The 24,300-nt window shown below is 41.6% G+C and overlaps 1 long non-coding RNA gene across 1 annotated transcript; it reads left to right on the plus strand.

Annotated features, from left to right (window-relative positions):
• The first annotated feature begins 1,286 nt into the window (after window positions 1–1,286).
• On the plus strand, window positions 1,287–18,039 carry LOC112642884 (uncharacterized). Its single transcript, XR_003125481.3, has 4 exons — window positions 1,287–1,374; window positions 7,410–7,452; window positions 16,514–16,572; window positions 16,722–18,039. It is a non-coding gene; the product is annotated as an uncharacterized LOC112642884 (long non-coding RNA).
• The last annotated feature ends 6,261 nt before the right edge of the window (window positions 18,040–24,300 follow it).

Here is a 24,300-nt window from a genome sequence, read left to right on the forward strand (position 1 = left end):
TGAATGCACTATCTCTTGATGAAAGCAGATGTTCTGTATGATTTGGCGATCCACTGGGTGTTTTTGAAAATGAGTAATAGACTTCAAGAAGAAGTGTTTCTCAATTGGAAAAAAAGTCCAGCAGAGCTTTTGGGTTTTATCTGAACCCTACAGGGGTAAAGTGAATACAAACTGTCCCCTACCTCATCTTTCCCATCTCTAAAATAGGTTAATTCTTATCTATTGTCAATTAGTGCAGTGAGGCCATGATTTCAGTTTTATCATTTTAAACTAAGTTTGACAGCAGCATGCACACAAACCCTTTGTTTCCCCACCACAGCATTGTGATGCCTTCATTGTCTCTCACCACCAGCAACGAGCCTCTCAGGTTCGAGAATCCCAGAATAAGCTCAAAATTTTTTTTAAAGATTTTATTTATTTATTCATGAGAGAGAGAGAGAGAGAGAGAGAGAGAGAAGCAGACTCCGTGCAGGGAGCCTGACGTGGGACTCGATTCTGGGTCTCCAGGATCATACCCCGGACTGAAGGCAGTGCTAAACCGCTGGGCCACTGGGGCTGCCCAAGCTCAAAATTAACATTCAAGGTGGAATGCTCTAGTAAAAAGCATATTAATATTGAAACCAGAAGAATCCATTGAATAGAAAAAACTGGAAACAGTACTCTAAAATTCCATGCAGCCTTGTCTAAAAAAATGATGTGTCACAACATGGAAGTATATTCATGGTATTTGTTGAGCAAGAAAAAACAAAAATAAGCGGATAGAAAAAATAAAAAACAAGTCATGGAATACTATGTCTGGTACGAGCCCATCTTTGAAAAGAACGAAAAAAGAAAAGAAACAGAAAGCGCCATACATTACATAAATATAGAGAAAAGTTCAGAAGTTTACGTATTAAACTGTAAAGTGGGAGAGATTAGTTTTTAGTTTTACATTTTTTTGTATCTTCGAATTGTATAAAAATATGTACAATTTTTAAGCATATCATTAAAAATGAAAAAAAAAAATGAAGTTTTTGGGAAGGGGGTAGAAGGGCAGGCAAAGGCCACAGAATTTTGCAGGGCGGCAAGTTCAAAGAAGACAAAGTGCTTCCATCAAAGAGAAGGGCTGACAGCCGAGGCCGGTTTGCAAAGAATGGCAGCCCTTGAGGGACGACCAGCGACCAAGACCTTGTTCCCGGCTCCCAGGGTCCAATAATGAAAATCAGTAACGTGTTTTGAGTGCCGCCACATGCCAGGAACTGTGCTAAGTGCGTTTGAACATCATTTCATTCCGTTGTCATGGCAATCCTATAAGCTAACAATACTAGCCGAGGCCACACTTAGAAAGTGAAACCTGGTTGAAATCAATTAAAAGAAAGCTCGCTTTGGCAGAAGGTGAGCAAGCACTGGCTCCCTAAGAGATGATTTCCAGTGGAGCCTCGGCAAATACCTAAGTGCTATCAAGGTGCTGGGAGGGGGTGGTACTTGGGAGATGAGTGGGTTCCCACACACAGGGAGAGCCAAATCAGCAGTGGGGTAACCTGAGTGAAGGGTGTGGGCTGCATGACGACTGAAAAGGAGGGGTAGGCAGAGTGGGTTGCTCCAGTTCTAGCCGCAAGGTGGAAGGCCTAAAAGGGATAGTCACCTGTGATGTGGTCGCTCAGAGGAGCACTGTAAGGGGAGCAGTGAGAGATAGTAAAACTGTCTACATTATAGTTTTTATTTATGTGGGAATCACATTAACTATCATTGCATTTTCTGAACAATAAGAAACAATAAGGGCTACTCTAAGTTAGGCTCTGATTGATGCTAGAGGGCTTTTAACAGATTTTTACATTAAAAAAAAAGATTTATTTATTAGAATGAGAAGGAGATAGAGCACACACAAGTGTGGGGGAGAGGTAGAGGGAGAAACAGACACCCCACTAAGCAGGGAGCCGGACCCGGGGCTCGATCCCAGGACCTTGGGCTCATGACCTATGCCGAAGGCAGACGCTCAACTGACTGAGCCACCAGGGTGCCCCAGATTTTTACATTTAACCTCTACAATAACCTTATGCTACAGGACTGTTACTATCCATATTTTATGATGGAAAAATCAGTCCCTAGAGAATTTTCTAAGCCAGCGGGTCTGGTGAGTGAGGGATACAGGATTGGACGGCAGGCCTGTCTGCCTCGGGGGCCCTGGCCTGAGCTACTGCGCTCTCCCGCCTCCCTACCCTGCTCATCCGTCCGCAGATAGGAAATCAGCTGACTGTCCTTTCTCACCTGGCATAAATCTTACTCTCCTGGATGACTAGGAGATTGCTTTACTCAGCATGAGACACTGGCCTGCAGGATTTATAGACAGAGGTTGCTTCCCAGCTCTTGTCTGATTTTGTTGCCCCAGATATCCCCAGGTCAACCTCATTCTCATGTTTGTCTCCTCTGCAATTCTAACTCACACAGCTGGACGGACAGAAATGGCTCAGGATTCCAGTCCTGTATTAAAGTGTGCACAAGTGCCTGAAAATGAGCTTTAAGTGCGATACCAAGGCAGCCTATTATTCTGGAAGGAACCACCATTCCTCAGCCATCCGACAGCAGTGCTCATGAGCCACCTGCATACCCTGGAGCAAAAGGCTCATTTGCTGAACCTACAAAACCCTTAGATCTTCTAGTGCCCAGAGGAGTTACCAAAGAGACTGGCAGGTTCTTTGTGTGTAGTGGTGGTGGTGGTGGTCGTGGTGATGGAGGGGCTCAGTTAGGAGCAGGGAGAGGGTCAGGAGATCCTGAATCCACACACAGCAAAGCTAGAAGGGCCTTGGGCAGTGTCTGAGCTGGGGGTTCTCAGTGGCAGGGACAGGCCTGCCTAGACTGAAATTACCAGGGGGCACCTGGGTGGCTCATTGGTTGAGCATCTGCCTTCCACTCAAGTTGTGATCCTGGGACCGAGTCCCCACATTGGACTCCTTGCAGGGAGCCTGCCTTCTCCCTCTGCCTATGTCTCTGCCTCTCTCTCTGTGTCTCTAGTGAATAAATAAATAAAATCTTAAAAAAAAAAAAAAAAGAAAAAGAAAAATCACCAAGCCACAGCTTAAAAAAGCCAGTTTGCTGGGCCCCTCCATCAGGGGAATTTGAATTAGTAGGTCTGGATAGGTCTCTGGAATCTGCATTTTTAACATGCCTCCCAGCCTCCTCTAATGTACAACCAGGTTTGGAAAATGCTGATCTAATCTAAATCTCCCTTATTACAAAGGAGTCTGCTGCCTGCAGAAGTGATGAGTATGACTTAGGAAAGTGAGAGATTAAGGAGCAGTTGTCCGATCAAAATATTACCCACAGCCAAGGCATTAGCATAAATATTCCCCACATCACCAGAAAAGAATGTTCACGTGACGGACAAATGGGGACAAATGGGGGAAGAAAAGCCAGCTGCCCCGAATTCATGCTCCCGCTACGTTTCAAGGCTCACAGCACAAGAGACGGAGGCTAGAAATCAAGTCTGTCAATTTGCAAGGGCAGAAATGAGTCCTGCCAATTTATTTAAATGTCCTCTGTCCTGAACTACAGGCTGTTTCTGTGTGCTCGTCAAACACCTCTAGCTCTTGTTTGGTACAAACGGGGGAAAGCCTTTTTGTGTTGCCATGGCACCACCACAATAAGCTGTTTTCAAGTGTTAGATGTTCTGAAATGACAGGCTCTGTTTCGAGAAACGAGAATGCTGAAGAGGTCAGTACAAATCGTCAACCTCCATGTATCAAGGGGCTGTCATGAATCAGTACTGTCACTGCCCCAGGAATTTATTCCTGAGACATATGTTTTGACAACCCATCCCAAGCCTGGGTCCCGAGTACATGTGAGGACAGTTCTTTTTTGGCCAGGCACCTGCTGAGAGGCCTCAGCCACTCCTGACACTTACCCATGCCTGCTGCACACGAATCCTGCTTGTGTGTACTCTGGGATGGAGGGGGGATGTTCACGGGCTTGGGTCATGGAGGCAACGCTGGTCCAATGGAAAATAACCAAGCATGGATGTTCTTCCTTTGTTTATTTGTTTGCTTGCTTGGATGCATCTCCCCCTCTCTGAAATGGAACACAAATTAACCTCACACCTGCCCTTCCTGGGACAGGATGGACAAATCGCAGTTAAACTCTAACACCGGTGTTCTAGGCACAAACTCGAGGCAGGCTAGCTTTTCAGCCTCATTTTGGCTCATAGCCTTGACCTCTCATTAAGTGTGGGATGCCTGTGTGTGCCATCCTCTCTGTATTGTCAACTCAAGGACAGGGGTCATGGTCTGTTCCTCTCTACATCTACCACGGTGTCTGGCACATACTAAGTATTCATTAATATTTGTTTGCTGTTCAAATACTAAATTAAAAAAAGAGGTGTGCATGTGCACACACGTGTGTGTGTGCACATGTGTGCTCTGGGTGATAGGAACCTTGCTTAGCAAGAGGACTGTGGGAATGGAAAAGAAGAGAAATCTTTTTTTTTTTTAAAGATTTTATTTATTTATTCATGAGAGACACACACACACACACAGAGGCAGAGACACAGGCAGAGGGAGAAGCAGGCTCCATGCAGAGAGCAGATGCAGGACTCCATCCAGGACCCCAGGATCATGCCCTGAGCCGAAAGCAGACAGTCAACCACTGAGCCACCCAGGCACCCAAGAAGGGAAATTTTAAAGCTGTTTTAGAGGTTTCTCCAAACCTAGTGTTAGCAAACTTAGAGTGACTTCGTAAGCTCCTAAGAGTTCATTTAAACCACAGATTTCATGTCCCCATGCCTGGAATTTCTCATTCAGCTGGGCTGGCAAAAGACCCAGGGATCTTTTGAAGGCAGGTTCCTGGAGGCATTCTGATGCCCATGAAAGAGTCTAGTAGATTAAGATGGAAGCATGAAGGATGCCTAACCATTGTCTACCTGTAAGTAATTTAAAGCATGAGTCAGGAGCGCAAAGCTGCACTTACAAAACAATTAAGGACACAGTAGAAGAGAGTACACAGGAGGATGCAAAACAATCCACCCGATAACCCGATACCCAAATTTGAGAGTCAGATACTAAGTACTTGTGATTCTCAGATACCACCAGGGAAGATTTCAGGGCAGGGTAAGGCCTGAAATGGAAATGTGCATAGAAGAGCAGTTGGGGCTGTCCTGGCAGAGATGGAGGGGGCGCTGCAGGGCAGTGAGTTCCTCGTCACTACCATATTTTGAAATTCTGGAAGGTTCACGAGCAATATGGCAACCCAGTGAGGATACAGAATAGGTGGAGATGATATAAAGGATAGATGGACATGACATAGAATAGTTGTGGATGATACAGTTCTAGAATAAATGCAGATGATCTCGTTATAGGGTAGATGTAGATATTCAGCATCAAATGCAAAGAGAAGCACCCATCGTGTAGGCTCCCTATGTTCCCGTCTCTGTCCTTTAAAGTCACACTTGGGTATGAACACGAGGGTTCTTTTAAAACTAATGTCAGATGAATGGAAGCAGGAGCTTGAGAAAAATAGGAAAAAACCTGCATGGCTTTGCAAATAAAGCATCTGCTAGCAAGGGGTTAAGCAACCATTTGTACTTAGGAAAATCGAAAGGGAGCAAGGTAAGAATCTGCTGTGTCAGTAAAAGCTTACAAAGGAAGATAAGGATGGGGAGGGGGAGGCACCATGGCCAGGAGGGATTAGGAGAACAATAGGGTTTTTTGGTACACTTGCCCCAGCATAGAAGGAAAGAAGTGTGCAGAGGTAAACTACTGAAAAATGGGAGGTGTGCAAAATAAACAATTCGTACAAAGTGATTCACACGCTAAGCTTCACTCACAGAGAAAAAGAAAGACAGGTAGCCCTAAGACAATTAAGAGCTACTGGGATAGGATCAGAGAGCTGTAGGGGGCAGTGGCTGCCAGAAAGGGGGCCGGGCTTGGGCAGCTGGGAGGCAGGCAGATTAACAGGGCCCTGAGTCCCAGAGAGCCCAGGAAATCAGTAATGAACTTGGACCTGCCTGGGCTGACTCATCAGGGGCAACAGCAGGGTGGGGTCCCAGGAGGTGCAGAGAGCAAAAGCACAACTCCAAATTTCTCAGGAGGCCCCAGGAAATTAGTGGTCAGTGCCAGGAAATAATAGCATCAGTTCGTATCTATAGGAGGGCACAGTCCTTGGCAGATATATGTACGTACATTCCACCTGCACGTTAACGGCAGCCTAAAGCAAGGCTCATCTGTTTAAATTAAGCCACACGGAAACACATAGGTAGGATACAGCGCACCAGTCATTGTTGGTATATTTATATAATTAGAGTGATGACAAATATGAACAAGTCCTTTATCAGAACTCACGGGGCTATTATTATTATTACTAGGGTCCCTGAGAACAGTTACCTATAATTGATCACATCGCATATGCCAGATGCTAGTGCTAAGTATTTGACATAATATGCTCATTTAACCCTCAGAACATCCTGATGATGTAAGTTTGTTCTCATTTGACAAGTATGGAAACTGAAGCGCAAGGAGATTTAAATAGATGGTCCAAACTCACATCACTAGGGCGCGGGGAAGGAAGGACGACCCAGATCTGCCGGCTGCTTAGCGATCCCAGTGCCAGCAGCCAGGTCACGGTGGAGCCCGGACTAGCCCCTTCATCTCCTCTAGACTTGGGCTTTTCCTCTGTGCTGTCAGGTGGGGTGGGGTGTCACTGGACGTTGCTTCATGGTCGATGGGTGGCATCTATGGTAGAAAGAATGAAGGCTTAGAATTTGGATAGAGCTGAGTTTAGATGCCTCTAGCACCAGGATGCTGGATTACCTATCAGAGTCACATATAAATAAGGAAATTCACCCCTCGCTTCCGGGGCTACTGAGGGATTCAGTGAGTTACCCCAGTAGGTGCCCCGTCGCACTCATGGTCTGCAACTTTTTTCTACTTGTCAACCAACTTGACCGTAATTACGTGAAAACCGAGAGATAAAACTGTCATTCCTGAAAGATTTCAGAAAAATCTTCTAAAAATTAATGTAATAAGTTAAATTTATTGAAAAATTATTAGTTTCTAAGTGTGTGAGATAGTGTGAGATGCTATAATAATAAGTTTGTTTAAAGGGCATGTTCAGTCTTTGATCTTCTGTAATTTAGAAAGAAAAGTTATGAGGGTTTTATTCCCTTAAGTCACTCAAAATTGAATTCTGAATCTAACAGCAGATTCTAGAGCCTCTGAGGATAATGAGGAAATTATCTTCTAAAGGGAATCTGTTTTCAATGAAGTTAGCTATCTCATTACCCAGCCACTTCCAATAAAGGGAGTGAATTCATGTAATCGAAATATTTGGGGAAATTTATGCCATTTTATCCAAAGACAATGAATTTCTATTTTTTTCTAGCTGCAGAGCACGTTTAACTTTGTAACTTCTTTCCCCCCTCCCAATTTTAAATCCTTTATTAGTCATCTTTTACTTCAAGAGAGCAGATGAAGTCACAAATTGAATGTAAGTAGTTTTTGATGTCCTTTATTATCTTTGATTTGGTCCAAATCTGTCCTCCCTTCATCAGTTGTTGTGAAATCCTTGCAAGGAGACAAACAGGAAGTGCCAGGTGGCTGAATGGGAACAAAACCAGAACTTCATTCCCCCACCCAAAGCGTAGAAATGAAGGAAATGATAAAGGAGTCTTCAAGAATAATGATGGCGGCTGATAGTCACTGAGCATGTCATATGAAGGAGTTTTTCTAAGATTTAGGATTCAGAGTGCTCAAATGCATCAGTACATTTGATGCTCAGAACAACCCTGTGAAGGGCCCCTGGGTGGCTCAGAGGTTGAAGGGCCCCTGGGTGGCTCAGAGGTTGAGCTCAGAGGTTGAAGGGCCCCTGGGTAGCTCAGGTCCTGACCCTGGGGTCCTGGGATTGAGTTCCACCTCAGGCTCCCCACAGGGAGCATCCTTCTCCCTCTCCCTGTGTCGCTGCCATTCTCTCTCTGTGTCTCTCATGAATAAAATAAAATCTAAAAAAAAAAAAAAAAACCAACCCTGTGAAGCAAAGGGTAACTCTCATACTCATTTTATAGCTGCAGAGGTGGAAGCAGAGAGAGGTAAGTAGTTTCCTGGGCTTCAACAATCTGTGGCAGAGGAGGATTTTAACCCAGGCAGGCAGTCCTGCTCTGGAGCTCACACTTTCAACCACTGTGCCACACCTGGGCTACCTCCTGGGTGCTCGGGTTTAGCTCCCATCCTGGCGTGGCCATAGAGATACCGTGAGTCGTCATGGTAAAGGGCCTCTCCAAGATTTTAATTACCATTTTATCAAATGGTTTTATTAACAGTGCCAGTGCTCATATTTGTGTACCCTATTACTGCTCACAAGCATTTGACATACACCTTGGACCCTCAAGACATAAGCAGGGACAAACACGATGAATTTCAGATGAGGAACTAGGCTCAAGGAGATGAAATGACTTCCCAGCGTCACCCAGCTTAGCAGCGGCACAGAAAGGATTGAAATCCAGAAATTCTGACTCCCACTCCAGTGCTCCTTCTGCTATCATAGCCTTTCCTGGAGGGAAAAAAAAATCAAACCCTGGAATCTGGTGGTGGTTGTGTGGCCACCAGGAACCAGTACTTCATAGCGCTTCTGGGACAGCAAGACTGATAGATACTCACTGAGCACTTCTTTTGTGCCCGGAATAATGGAAAGCATTTTATTGTATTAATCTCTCTTTTTAAAAAGATTTTATTTATCTATTTGAGATAGAGATAGAGAGAGCACTAGCAGAGTCAGGGACTGAGGGACAAGCAGACATCCCGCCGATGCAGGACTCAACATGGGGCTCGATGCCAGGACCCCGAGATTGTGACCTGAGCAGAAGGCAGACGCACAACTGACTGAGCCACCCAGGTGCCCCATTTTATTAATCTCTTTTAAGCCTTCTGCTCACCAATAGAATATGAGTCCAGTTAACACTCATATTTAAAAATTGAAAAAACCAAAGCTCAAGTAGATTAAGCAACTCATCCTGGGCCACACAGCTCCTGATTGACCTAACAGCCTCATAACTCAAGGTGGGCCTGGTACCTGAACACACATCTATTTGATTGCAAAATTAATGTTCTTCAACACAAAACCATGAGCCTCATGTGGTGCTCTTCTAGAGCCTACAGAACTGCTGGCCGTGGTCTGTTTCTAACACAGACTGGACATGCTGTATTAGTTATCTACTAATGTGTGACAATACCACAACAAACTCAGTAGCTAAAGCAACACACGTTTTTTGTCTCAGTTTCTGTGGGTCAGAAATCTGGATACAGATCAACTGGGTTCTTAGCAAGGTTGTACTGAAGATGTCTGCCAGGACTGTGGTCTCATCTCAACGCCTGATTAAGGAAAGAGTCATTTTTCTTTTTCTTTTTCTTTTTATAGCTCCAAGGTTTATTCATTTATTTAACTTAAAAAAATTAAATTCAATTAATTAACATATAATGTATTATTAGCTTCAGAGGTAGAAGTCAGTGATTCATCATTTCTTATATGATACCCAGTGCTCATGACATCACATGCCCACCTTAATGCCCATCACCCAGTTACCCTCTCCCACCACCCCCCTGACAACTCTCAGCTTTTTTCCTGTGATTAAGAGTCTCTTATGGTTTGTCTCCCTCTCTGATTTCATCTTGTTTTATTTTTCCCTCTCTTCCCCTATGATTGTGTTTTGTTTCTTAAATTCCACATATGAGTAAGATCATATGATAAATGTCTTTCTCTGATTGATTTATTTCACCTAGCATAATACCCTCTAGTTCCATCCACATCATTGTACATGGCAAGATAGCATTTTTTTGATAGCCGAATAACGTTCCATTGTATATATGTACACCACATCTTTTTTATTCTTCATCTGTCAGTGGACTTCTAGGATCTTTCCATAGTTTGGCTATTGGGGATATTGCTACTATAAACATTGGGGTGCAGGTGCCCCTTCGGATCACTACACTCATATCTTTGGGGTAAATCCCTAGTTGTGCAATTGCTGGTCATAGGGTAGCTCTATTTTAAAATTTTTTAAGTTGAAAATACTCTTCCAGAGCAGCTGCACCAGCTTGCATTCCCACCAACACTGTATGAGAGTTCCCTTTTCTCTGTATTCTAGCCAACATTTCTCATTTCCTGACTTGGTAATTTTAGCCATTCTGATTGGTGTGAGGTGGTATCTCACTGTGGTTTTGATTTGTATTTCCCTGATGCCAAGTGATATTGAGCATTTTTTCATGTGTCTGTTGGTCATTTGTATGTCTTCTTTGGAGAAATGTCCTTTCATGTCTTTTGAGGAAAGAGCCATTTTCAAGTTCACGTGGTTGCTGGCAGGATTCAGGTCCTTCTGGGTTATAGGACTGAGGGCTTCAGTTTCTTGCCAGCTATTGACCCAAGGCTACTCTCAGTTCCTAGATGCTTTTTGGCTAGAATCTGTTCTCAGTTCCTTGCCTCATGGGCCTCTAATGCATGGTCTCTTGCTTCATCAAGCACAGCAAGGGTCTCCTAGCATGATAGTTTATAATATTATGTAACATAATCTTGGAAATAACATCCTATCATCTCTGCCATATTATTTTTGTGAAAGCAAGTCATAGGTCATACCCTGCTCAAAAAGGGAATTGCACAAAGTGCGAATACCAGAGGCAAAGATAATTGGGATCATCCCAGAGCCTGGCTAGGACCCATCCCTTCTGGAGGCCAAACACATAAGTCTGCTTTGAAGATCATTTCTGGCTTGAAGAGATCCCCTCTTCATAAGAAACCTTGAAAAAGCAAACAAGAGAGTTTCTGCCTCTTGGATGAAATTAGGAGATATAACCCAAATCACAAGATAGAGGAAAGTTCCCAAATTACAGGAAAGTTCTCACAAGGGTGTATGAAGGCCTGAGGGAAGATGCCCATGGCTTCAGAATTTTGGTAATGCCAGCAGAAAAGAGCTCTGAAAACATGGGTCCAGAATTAGGGGCAAACCACAGTGTGGCAGTAGGATTTTCCATAAATTCTTTTTGGTACAAAGGCTTGAGAAGTTGGAAAGGTGGAGCTAAATGAGGAATCACACAGGCATGCCATATTTGCAAGAAGTAGTATACCAGGATGGCAGGAGAAAAGAGAGAGTCTCTAAATTGGGAAGATCCTGCTGTGCCAACCTAGTTTGGCTGGAAGAAAGCGGTCACGCTGACACAGTGCTGTCAGAGGCAAGATTCCTGTGGCTTGGAGGGAGCTCTGGCCCTCTCGGCCACGAATCATCTGCCAACAGCTGGCCCAGAAAGGACCCCACTAATTCAAAGATGATTATTAACTTAAAGAAGTGATTACAAGACTGTAAGGAACTACAAGGGGGAGAAGGGGCAAATGCAATAGGAAAGGCAAAAGCAGTTGAAAACACTTGCACAAGAAAGCTGTTGTACTAGAACATATGAAAAATCTGACTGAAAATAATAACCAAGTGATTGCTTCTCTATAAACAAGCCTTTAGAGCAGAGGTGGAAAAGTCTGGAGGAGACACGGCAAGAAATAGAAGTGGATAAAATATGATTTGGTAAAGAAAAAAAAAGTAAGAACTATCACAAAAGGAAAACCAAATTGAAAGTATCACAAATGTGATAAACCCTGTTGAAAACAGAGCAAGGACATGAGGAGCAGGACAGAGAAAGAGCAAACAAAAATGGAATGGAAATTTTTAAAAATGAAATCAGAGTACATGAAATACTTACAGAGGACCGGAGACGAAAAAATATGACAGATCCACCTAATTTGTGCTCCAAAAGAATATAATCCAAATAAAGGAACAAACACAGGTCTAGTTAAAGGTATAATTAATAAAACTTTATAATAATTAGAGAAATTTGACTCCCCTTATTGAGAAGGCAAACTGTCCCATAACCAACAGCAGAGATAATCTGATAAAATTATAAGCCTTTAAAAATAAGGAATATTTTGGGCAGCTAGACAAGAAGATTGTATCACGAAATAGAATAAAACTGGTTGCGTAGAGAGCAGACTAAGCAGTAAACGGTCTAAGCAATAGAAAAGCAAGCAAACAAAACAGGTGCTCAATAAATACTTTTGAAGTCCTTGAGGAATAATGTGACCTGAGAATTTTATACCCTGATAAAATAAGTTCAACTGTAAAGCCAGAAGGAAAATCTGCTAGAACTCAGAAAATGCTTACCTTGAACCTGCTAGCACTCAGAAAATACTTACCTTGAGTCCTTCTTGAGGAACATATGAGAAATTCAGAAACAAATGGAAAAACTGGCCCAAAAGCCAATCATGAGCAATGAATCTTTACCTTTAAGCCAGAGTCCTAACTAGATGTGGACAGCAGAGTTACAGAGCAGACTGAAATGTCCCAAACCCTTACAGCGCAGGCACAAAAAACCAGGAATGAGGCTCAGGGAGGACACGTGGTATGAGATAATGTAAGAATTGATTACCTTGTCTTTTGCAGTTAGGTTAAAAAAAATAAAAAGTTATTTAAAGCTGCCAAACCAAGCCATAGCCATATAAATATTTGAAAAATAGGAAGTTAAACACAAAGAAAAGCTATATAGTCAATGGAAATTGGATGATGTGGAAGAGGTAGGGAAAGAGAAGAAAGAGGAAGTACTCTAATGCAATTTGCTCATTGAAGATCATCAAGATACTACATATAGACATAGAAGATTGGTGTATTATATGAAGACGTGGATATAAAAGTGACTACTAGAATAAAATATATAAAACTCTAATACACACAGTTATATATACTATATATATATTTGTGATGATTACTTTTATGTGTCAACCTGGCTGGGCCACAGTGCCCGATATGTGGTCAAAAATTATTCTGGATAGGGATCCCTGGGTGGTGCAGCGGTTTGGCGCCTGCCTTTGGCCCAGGGCGTGATCCTGGGGACCCGGGATCGAGTCCCACATCGGGCTCCCGGTGCATGGAGCCTGCTTCTCCCTCTGCCTGTGTCTCTGCGCCTCTCTCTTTCTCGTGACTATCATAAATAAAAAAAAAAAAATTATTCTGGATGTTTCTGTAAAGGTATTTTGTGGATGAGATTACCATTTAAATCAGTTGACTCTGAGGAAAGCAGATTACCTCCAAAATGTGGGTGGGTCTCATCCAATTAGCTGAAGGCCTCGATAGACAAAAACTGACCTCCCCTGACCAAAAAGGAATCCGGCCAGCAGGCAGTCCTGGGACCCAGGCTGGGACTCTTGTATGGTCTCCAGCCTGCCCCCTGCCCTGCAGATTTGGGACTTGCCAAACCTCCACAATCACATGAGCTGATTCCTTAAAATAAGTCTCTCTTTCTTTGTTTCCCTGGAGAGCCCTGACTAAAATAATAGTGTGTGTGTGTGTATCTCTGTGTGTGTGTGTGTGTGTGTGTGTAAATTTTTAGAGTTATATGAGTCATATATAGTACAGAATTCTAACATATGTACAACTTGGTGAAAACTGAGACTGTATTTTTGTTCAAGATCCCAAGAAATGTTTTTAAAAGTCAACTATTTGTTAAGCCCAAAGAAAGTCTCCAAATATTCCAAAATGTGGATGAGTATATCAATATTTTCTGATTACAATGCAATGGACTAGAAGTCAATTAGCAAAATTGGAAAAAAAAAAAAGTCTTCCTCTTATACAATTCTTAGTTCAGAGAAGAAAAGTGAAATCACATTTCATCAGCAAAATAACAATAATTAAAACATTGTCAGAATCTATGAGTAGTACTCAGCAAAAGTACATTTATCATAATAAACGAAGAAAATTGGGCCTATATAATAGTTTAATAGAGAAACAAGGAAATGTACTTTAAAAGTGATGTTAATAAATATGAAATAAAAAAATAAATATGAAATAATAAAAGTAAAGTAAATCAAGAAGGCATAGAAAGGGGGGGCACCTGGGTGGCTTAAGTGGTTAAGCATCTGCCTTTAGATCAGGTCATGATCTCAGGGTCCTGGGATTGAGCCCTGAGCCCCACAGCGGCTTCCTGCTCAGTGGCCCCTCCCCCTTCTCAACCTTTCTCTCAAACAAATAAATAAGATCTTTTTAAAAATCTAAAAATTTTAAAAATTTAAAACGAAGGTTGAGGGGGATCCCTGGATGGCTCAGTGGTGGCTCAGCGCCTGCCTTTGGCCCAAGGCATGATCCTGGATTTCCGGGATCGAGTCCTGCATCGGGCTCCCTGCATGGAGCCTGCCTCTCCCTCTGCCTGTGTCTCTGCCTCTCTCTGTGTTTCTCTCATGAATAAATAAATAAAATCTAAAAAAAAAGAAGATACTATAAATATTAATAATTTAGATTAATAATTTAGAAAATGAATTGCTTGGCCTGATTCATAAAAGAATTGAAAATTGAAACAATAATGTTTTTCTTTTTTAACAACTAGATGATATAAGGTCAGAATGTTTGAAAACATTAAATTGGCAACAATGTAGAATAGCAGGTACAACAATGCAGAGTAGCAGTACAGAGCTGGTGAGAATGTAAATTCTGGTGAAAATCTCCATTGAAACCACTTGGGCAAAGTCTAACAAAATGATAAAGCATATACCTTTTTATGCAGCAATTCTCCTTTTAGAACTTTATCCCACATACGTACCAGCACTTGCATGAGTGATGCGTACACAGTTATTCCTGGTAGCATTGTTTGTAAAAGCAACCTGTCGGAATCTATTTATGCAGACTTTTAAAGGAATTATGATGCATTTTTATAATTCAGGACTTCATGGGGGCGGCTGAGTGGCTCAGTTGGTTAAGCATCTGACTCTTGATTTTGGCTCAAGTCATGATCTCAAGGTCACTGAGCGGGGAGGCTGCTTGGGACTCTCTCCTCTCTCTTTCTGCCTTCCCTCACCCCCAACCGCCTCACCCCCATGCCCCACCCTCCATGGCCACTCATGGTCTCTGTTTCTCTAAAAATAATAATTAGGGATCCCTGGGTGGCGCAGCGGTTTGGCGCCTGCCTTTGGCCCAGGGCACGATCCTGGAGACCCGGGATCGAGTCCCACATCGGGCTCCTGGTGCACAGAGCCTGCTTCTCCCTCTGCCTGTGTCTCTGCCTCTTTCTCTCTCTCTATCATAAATAAATAAAAATTAAAAAAATGAAAATAATAATAATAATTAATTAGTTAATTAATTAATTTAAAAATCGTACTGTATGGCTATTAAAGAAAGCCCTGAGACTGCTCTGTGTGGATTGACATGAACTAATCTCCAGGATACTTTATACTGTTAAATGAAGAAGATCAGAGTGTAAAAGAGTCTGATCTTTTGCACTTTTAGAGAATAAGAAGCATATACACATGTTTTTGCCTATGCATAGATAATGACCAGCAGGACCCACGGGGAAAGGGTCACACCCATCACCTCGGGAGAAGGAAAGTAGGCAGGGGCTGCAAGAATGGGAGACAATCTCACCTTTTACCATCAGCCTTTTTGAATATTTTTACTTTTGTGCCATTCATATATTATTTCCTTAAAAATAAATGCCCAAGGGGGCTCCTGGGTGGCTCAGTTGGTTAGGCCTGGGACTCTTGATCTTAGTTCAGGTGTTAATCTCTGGGTTGTGGGTTCAAGCCCCACAGGGGGCTCTGTGCTGGGCATGGAGTCTACTTTAAAAAAATTTTTGATAGATAGATAGATAGATAGATAGATGCCAAAGTGTTAAGAAGAAGGAAACTGATCTGAGTGCTGGCAAAGGGATTTGAGTTCTAAGCGTGATGCCCAACTTACTTCCCACCACACCTCCTCGCCCCAGCCGTCTTGCCCCCACTGCTGCAGATCAACAGCCACTGCCCTGATTCTTGAGGATTTAAAAATCAGCCCAGTGTAGCTTTGGGATATGCCAGTTGGTCAGCTCTGCGGGTATTTAACTTAAGCCCCATCAGTTCTGAGGCCAGTAGGGTATTACCGACCCGGTTAATACCAAGGATCTATGGAAATAAGGACACACCATTGAGCAGCTGAGGAGAGGATGTGGAGAATGGGGAGGTCTGAGGATGTGCGGCAGATAGGTTTTCTTGAGAGACTGCTTAGCAGCCTGCCCCACCCTCGCAGGAGAAGGGGATGCCTCCCATTTCTCACCCCTCCCACTGAGCTCAACCACCCTGAAACAGATGGAAGTAAGCAGGTCCGAATACAAGGACTAAGGCAACGTCCTTTCTCCAGGGCAGTAAACATCATTTATTTGAGTTTTCCCTGTTCCAAGATGCATTGTCTCCTGAAATCCAATTTGCCATGTGCCCTAAACTTATTTGGGGCTCGATGGAACACAAATTAGTGCAAGGTTGCAGAATCTCCACGCAGGCCCAAACAGGAGATGAGTCAATCTTAATAACCTCACTCATGATGAGAAGGAGCAAGCTTAGTGTGCAGGAGAACAGACAGCCTGGTTGGGAATGGGGGGAAACATCCCTCTGCTTTTTTTTTCTCACGTTATTAGCACCCAGTGCTTTTTTTTTTTTTTCTTCTTCTTCTTTTTGATGGAATTTAAACCCGTGACTGTTAACCTTTTTTATCCTTTTCTTTCAGAGGCTGCCATCAGCTCCGATAAAGGGAACATGATTTCCACAGAGCAGAGAGACTTGCAGGTACAGGGAGAGAACAGTTCAAGTGGGCGGGAGGGAATGCGGCAAGGTCTCCATCAGATTCTAGGATCCTAATCTCTGGGTCAGAGCAACTTGGTTGGCTAGGAATAAGTTTTCCCATATAAACTGTGTTTTGTTTGCCTGTTCCTCAGGGCCAGGAGAAGGTATACCCCTGAGCTGGTGTTGCAGAAAATGTAAAAGAAGTTCAATCTTCCTTCTTCCTGCATAGAATACTTACTAAACACATATTGAGCACAGGCAAGTGAAAGAGAGGAGGCCTCTGGCACAAAATAAATGAGAAGCTCATCCCTGCCCACCAAGAATTTACAGTCTTATCGGCAAGATATAAAGAACACACATAAAAAGAACCCGGGAAGATATGAATTTGCACTTGATTCTTAATTGACTTCACACATCCACCTTCAAAGGCTGACAGGTTTCTGAGCCTTCAGAGCTCTGCTGGAAGGGTCTCTAGAAGTCTGGGGCCGAGGGGACCGTTCCAAAAGCATGACCTTCCTCATCCAGGCTGCAACATAGTTTTCAAAAGAGCTTGAGTTCCCTTGAAACCCAGAGAGAAAGGGGAAACTAAGAGCTCAGAGCAGTGGCTTGTTTGTCAGCGTGCTGGGTGTCGGCTAGTACCTACTGTCCAGAGGGGGGCAAGTTAATTTCAGGTCAGGGTGTCAAGAATGGGGAAAATGATGGTCAAGCACAGTCTCTACTTACCCTCACTGTTGCTTTGGATTTCTGATAACTGAAACCTGCATTGATGTGCTTTTGAGCTTTCTTTCTGCATAATACAAACTGTAAGACTCCCCACTTCTGGAGGCAAAGCAGAGATATGGTGGAGAAAAAAGCCGGGCTGGGCTGGGGTCTCTGTGGAAGACTGTCTGGCAAGGGGTGGGGGTGTGAGCTGAACCCAGAGGCTAAAAGGAGAGGCCTGGGAAGAACACTGATGACAAGCTAGTGGTGTGACCCAGCCTCTGGAGGCTGGCAGTTACCTGACCTAGGAGGAAAGTCCAAGAGGGTCCGAGGCAGCTATTTGTCCCGGAGAGTGCCTTGAGAGATCTCCTCAGTTAGAGGCCAATTCTGGAGCCACCCTTGGGGCTCCTGCGCTGCCTTTAGTTACAAAGCTCATTTCCATCTCGAATTCTGAATGTGGCAGTGGCCTGCAGCCACTAGGAAGCATCTGGAACCCAAGGCTCAAGTCACACAGAGCGGAGTCAGAATTTTCTACAGCACTTCTGGCCCCGTGTTGTTGACAAGTTACCCAGTTCTTCTCTGGTCTTTATTTTTTTAAGATTTTATTTTTAAGTGGGGCGCCTGGTGGCCTAGTCAGTTGAGCAGCTGCCTCTGGATTTCGGCTCAAGGCATGACCTTGAGGTCATGAGATGGAGCCCCATGTTGGACTCTGTTCAACAGGGAGTCTGCTTGAGATTTTCTCCCTCTGCCTCTCTCCCTGCTTGTACTCTCTCTCTCTCTCTCTTTCTCAATCTCAAATAAATAAATAAATAATAAACAAAGAAATCTTAAAATTTTTTATAATTTTTTTAAATCTTATTTTTAAGTAATCTCTGCCCAGTGTGGGACTCAAACTCACAACCCTGAGATGAAGGGTCACATGTTCCACCAACTGAGCCAGCCAAGCGCCCCTTTTCTGGTCTTTAAAATAAAAATGTTAGTGATACTTTGCAGCATTTTTGTATTATTTAGATATAATTTATGGAATGGGTATGACACCCAGCAGGAGCCCCAAAATGGGAGTCACTAGTAGTACATCAGGTTAATGCACTTTTCAAGAAAAGCTAGAGGAAGAAAGCAGACTCTCCATATGCCAACAGGTGCTGCTCATAGAAGGAAGGAGACCGATGCCTGGTACGTGCCTCGGTGTCTGATATTCAAATACTGGATTAATAAGTAGGCTCTACTTGCCGGTTTGGTCTACTTCTCACATGATTTTATTATCATCTTAAAGGTCATTATTAAATTATAAGATTGTCTTTTAGGGCTTAAATTACATACATTTTAAAATTTAAATTCATGCAAATGAGGAAGAAAATCCTATATTGGAATTTGTAACTTGATTTTTGCTTTGAATGGTGGTCAGTTTAGTCATAACCCTGGTTTCTCCATCATAGACGAGTCAGAGTTTCTAATGGCTCCTGCCGGCAGAATGTTGCTGGCTTCCAAAAGCCTCAGAGTGTGGTTGCTGAAGGCCAGGAACCCATGCTTAGAGCCAGAGGGGAAACCTTCTGAAACCCGCAGGTGCAAGATGTTCCTCGCAAGTGACAGGTGTCCCCAGCCCAGAGGCTGGTGGCCTGCAAAGTTGGCCTTGGGCCTTGCTAGCTTTAGCTTAGGACAAAAGAAATGTAACCCTTTAGTTTCTGTGTCCCTAAAGGTTTATTTAAGAGCACTTCTAAATTACAAACTAACCCAACTAGGCACACTTGTCATCATGGGCACTTCCTCCATAAAAAAAATCATCTTAAATTATATTCTATGTGTTGGTATAAAGATGAATATATTAATACTGTATAGTAAAATATTTTCTTTGACCTAAGAGTTCTTTTTTCCTGAGTTTTAGAAAAGATTTAATTTATTTATTTTAGAGAGAGAAAGTGTGTGTGCACCCTCAAGAGTGGGGAGGGGCAGGGAGAAAGGCAGCCAGAATCCCAAGCAGGGTTTGCATTGAGTGCAGAGCCTGACACAGGGCTCAATCTTATAACCCTGAGATCATGACCAAAGCTGAAATCAAGAGTTGGATGCTAAATCGACTAAGTCACCCAGGCACCTCTCTCTTTTTTCTGATTTTTTTAGAAGATTTTATTTATTTATTCATGAGAGACACAGAAAGAGGCAGAGACATAGGCAGAGGGAGAAGTAGGCTCCCTGTAGGGACTTGATCCCAGGACCCCAGGATCACGACCTGAGCCGAAGGCAGATGCCTAACCACTGAGCCACCCAGGTATCCCTTTTTTTCTGATTTTAAAATAAATTAAAACAGTTCTGTGAGACTTAGGCACTGTGCCTGCCTGTACTTACTGGGTAATTTGACCCTGATGGGGTTAAGAATTAAATTAAAAGGTGCTGGTGGGGAAGAAAGAATTGGAAATATGAAAAAAAAAAATCACTAAGGACCACAGAGTGGTAAGATAAAGCAGCAAATAAGGAGCCATATTTTGTCAAGGTCCCCAGATAGTTTCTCTTTTCAGAGGTTAAAGTCTCCAGGTCTTAGAATTCACTCATTTTACATTCAGGCTGATTACAGTTTAATGCAAAGCACCAGGGTGATCACTTTTCAGGAGCAATGTTTTTCTGATTACTTTACATTTGTGTATCTAAAACTGGTATTTCGTGAATGCTAACTGCAGCAATTTGAGTTTCTGATTGAATTGTCAAGTAGTGACTTTGTTCTCTCACTTGTAAACTTCCATGTAATGTTCTTAGTTTCTTCAGCATTTCTCCTTTCCAGTAATCTTGAAGTATGTTAGGAAGCTGTCATTCCCTGCCAGTAGACCTGAAAAGGGCTCCACAAAGCCCTGGGAGAATTATGGAAAAACTCATATAGTGCTGTCAGAAATTTCACTCTTAACCTGTTTTTAGACCTATGTTCTCCAGGCCTGAGATGTGAATACAAGCGACACACCTGGCAGACAGAGCCACTAGGACCTCCCTGGAAATAGTCAGTAAACCCACAGTGTAGGCACCCAGTCACTCAGCCACTCCAAGGTAGGAGGAGGGCTACCATTTGAGATACTCCTTGTCACTGGGATGTAAAGGTAAATTATTTTTCTAATGATCTCAATATGCAACAGCCCCCTCCACCACCACATGCTTCCTACAGGGAAGGAAGGCACGCTTCCAACATACATTAGTGCCATAGTTTCTGCCTCATATGAAACGGTGCTCCTGCCCTGTGCTATTTACTTCAATGTCGGCACCTGCTCTGAATTGTTTTCCCATTTGTGGAAACAAAGTTACATTGATTTATCCCCTGTCTTTTAACCAGTTAGCACTTCAGTCACCTATTGCTTTGGGATTGTTTTCCTCTAAGGAGAAGGATTGATATTTATTCAGCACTTACTATTTGCTTAGCTTGGTTCTTTCCCATGCCTCCTCTCATTTAACCCTCACACCTCTCGGAGGTAGAAGTAATAGTCCTTGATAGATGAGGAAATTGAGGCTCAGAGAGGCAAAGATATTGATAGAACTCAATCATGAAAATGAGAGGAAACAAAAGTATGAAAGACAAAATGCACCAGACAATTAAGGGTATGATTTTATTCAGGCTATTGGAATAAGGACAATGTTTATTAATGAAGAATAACTGAAAGAAAAGGGAGGGGACCTAGGGTTTATAGAAACATAATAAAGAGTCATCTATGAGACTTACAGGATTTCTGAGGGAGGATGGAGATGGATCTTGACATAAGCAAGGGCAGGGTGGTTCTTTGTGGTTAGCTGCTCCTGGGACACAGAATGATGGTAGATTTCTTAACTGTCACAACTTCCTGGAAGCACAGGCTCAGAAATAGTTCAACATTGTCAGTTCCCCTCATTTGTTCAAGACAAATAGCATTCATTTCTGAATAACTCAAAGGTGATCATAAACCTCCTGAGAAGGTGAGATGAGGTCTAAGAAAGTCTCATGAGGAGTCTTGTTAGTGTTGTTCTTATAAAACCCATTGAATTGCCTGGTGAGAAGTGGTGACAAAGATCAGTTGTTTGGGGGTTCCAGAGACTAGGTATCTCAAAACAAGAATTCCTAAAATTAAAAGGGAAATATTAACATTACATAAAGAACCAGAAGCTGAATTCTGAAGATAAGCAGTTCAATGCATCCCAAGAAGTTGGTGGAGAAAGTTCATGGTCATTCAGCACTACTCTGAGTTTCTTGAAGCTCTCCAGTTTAGACACTGATGTTCTTGCTGATGTCACTCACTATGTTGGTTACCTCTTGAACAGGAGTATGTATGACCCAGCATTTCACTGGACTCCTTTAGTGGTGCAGATGCAGAATTCTGGCCCATGAATTGTTGGCTGTAGTGGTGAGCCTTTGGAGGCTTATATCAAGTTTCTGGGATCCAGTTTGCAGGGCTTTTTCAGATCCTACCAGAAGGGGCCAGTGGCAAGGCAAACTTGAGTCTTGATAGGGATCTGGGCAGCCAGGTTTTAGTTCTGAGTGATGTCAAATCAGGTGGGAGGGAGAAAAATTGGAAAAGTTTGTTTGGAATTATAGCCAGATATTGAAGATAACTAAAAGGATTAAAAATTTTGGTAAAGATTGACAATTTACTCAAGGTAACAGGATTCAGTCTATTTTTGGTACAAGCAACAGGGGTTTTTCCAGGAGAGTGTTGAGGGGCAATTAAATCTCTAACCAGATAAGACAAAGTTTGCATATTTGCCACTTACTTGTGACTTTCAAAAGTAAAAGACTTCATAAGTGTTCATGTAGGCATAACACAAGTGACAATGGAGTTTGTTTCTGTGCAAAACAAGATAAAATATCTATGAATATGATGATTAACCCTATTTTCAATTTGTGGATATTATGTATAATTTATAAACATGGAAGAACACAATCTTTACAAAGAGAAAACATCATACTTAACGTATTATAATTCTAGGACATAATATACCACAAAGATTTCAAACATACAGAATCAAGAATACATCATTGAGTTTTATTAAGGTATAGAGTTAATAAAACTCCATAGGTAACTGATGTTAATAAAACTCCATAGATAGTAAAACTCCACTTGAAAACTACAGTCCTGGAAGATGCTAGATTTAAATTAAAGAAATAAACTTGCAACACAGGTAACATTAAAACAATTCTAAGATATGACTTATGCTGAACTTTGTCTAATATTAGGCAAAGAATAGCCAGGACTTTCATAAATCTGTCATATTGTAAACAGTGAGGGCATGACAAATTTGTAGGTACTTCCCACATGACATGCAGTTCTGAAATATTTGTATTAATAACATTACCCACAGCAATTTAACCCAGGGAAAGCTAAACATCTCTTTTGATTTGACAATTCTTTGCTTGCAATTAATCAATAATAACATATCAAATAAACATTATTTCTAGCACCTTCTCTCCTTTTACAAAGTGAAAGAAATGAATCCTCTTTGATTTTCCAGGGACCCTCTGGGAAATCTCAAAGATGATTTTAGGTGCAAAAAAGCATCACTTAAAATTGGATTTTGGAAAAAAAAAAAAGCAAAGGTTGTTAGGAGATCTGAACATCTAAGTTAGGAATTGGATCATGGGTACTTACAGCACACATTTTACTTTCTATTTCAAAGCAACAATAAAGCATAAAAATAAACATAGAAGGTAATATGATTTTAAATAATCTTAGCTCATTCCTAAGTGAGAAGCTTTTGTTTTCTTAAACCATCAAGGACATAATAAAAACCAACATAAAAACATAGAAGGTGACTTTGTTAAAACACAGAATCTTTGCTATCTTGGCAGATTACACAGAAGGTAAAGAATAACATTTTTAAAAACTCATATTAAGAGCAGAGTAATGATCTAAGAAAATTTTGTCATTTTAACAAAGATAAAAGCAAATTCTAGTTTTGCATCAGCATAATATCTGATACTAAAGTCCTTTTCATAGTCTAATAAATAAGCTCACCAAATCTTAGTGAGCTTTGACCACAACAAATAAAAGTGCCTTTCCACAAATCTTCCGTAAGATTTTATATCCACTTAGATTTGGTCCTCCTCTTCCTTCTTTCTTATTTTGCAACCATCAGTCATTTTAGCTTAGGACAAAACTACTCTCATTCTTCATTAGCAAAAACACATCCTGTCCACCTTGCACACAAAATTGTTTCTCTCTGTCATCTCATTCACATATACTGATAATAACTTTAACCACAGTAACTTATATTCCATAGAAAAATATTAGAAGGCTGATAACTGCAAACAATCTGTCACATACCAGCCTTTGCAGCAGATTAGCAAGGCTCACAACTTCCTATAGCCATACACATTCTTTATAGTACAGTGTCTCAAAGTGGCAAAAAAAATGAACACATTCATTAACAAAGCCAAAATATATAGCTTCCCTGCAGCGTATATAAATAAGGGATAAATGTATATAAAGCTAAAATTATGAGTAGTAATTAATGTTTCAGTACTCATCTTACTTAGACATGATGTATGTATCCAATGAATATTCATTAATTAACTCAATTTAGTAGAAGTCCAAGGTTTTATGTTACCTAAAGATCCTGGAAATTATCTTCAAGCTTATACTCTACAAAACATAATTATTGTTGAAATAAAGTTTCAGAATAATGATTTACTTTGGCTGCATGAAATTTTATATTTTTCATAATCTTTAACATTAAGTAGAAATAATGTGACTTATTTGATAAGTAAACCTGTATAAGTTTAGGAACCTATACTCAAGTAGAATAAAAATGTTGTGCTTTCATTACACTTAATGTTAATTACTCAGAGAAAACATAGCTGTTTTTATTAAACTAAAGTTATTAAACTAGTCTTATTTGTCAACAATTTACATAAATTACGTAAACTTGAATTCTTAAAACATTTCTGAGTTATTTTATATTAACAATACCTCTTTTTTAACATTGGAACTAAAGTTTAATTTTCTTAATTTCTGGGAATTCTGGGAATATTTAGTTTATATAAGCACTTGTTTACCACTAAGTCCATCAGAATTGAGCCTCTATAGGAGATTT

The sequence above is a fragment of the Canis lupus genome, chromosome 38 (assembly GCF_003254725.2).
Source record: "Canis lupus dingo isolate Sandy chromosome 38, ASM325472v2, whole genome shotgun sequence".
Classification (NCBI taxonomy): domain Eukaryota; kingdom Metazoa; phylum Chordata; class Mammalia; order Carnivora; family Canidae; genus Canis; species Canis lupus.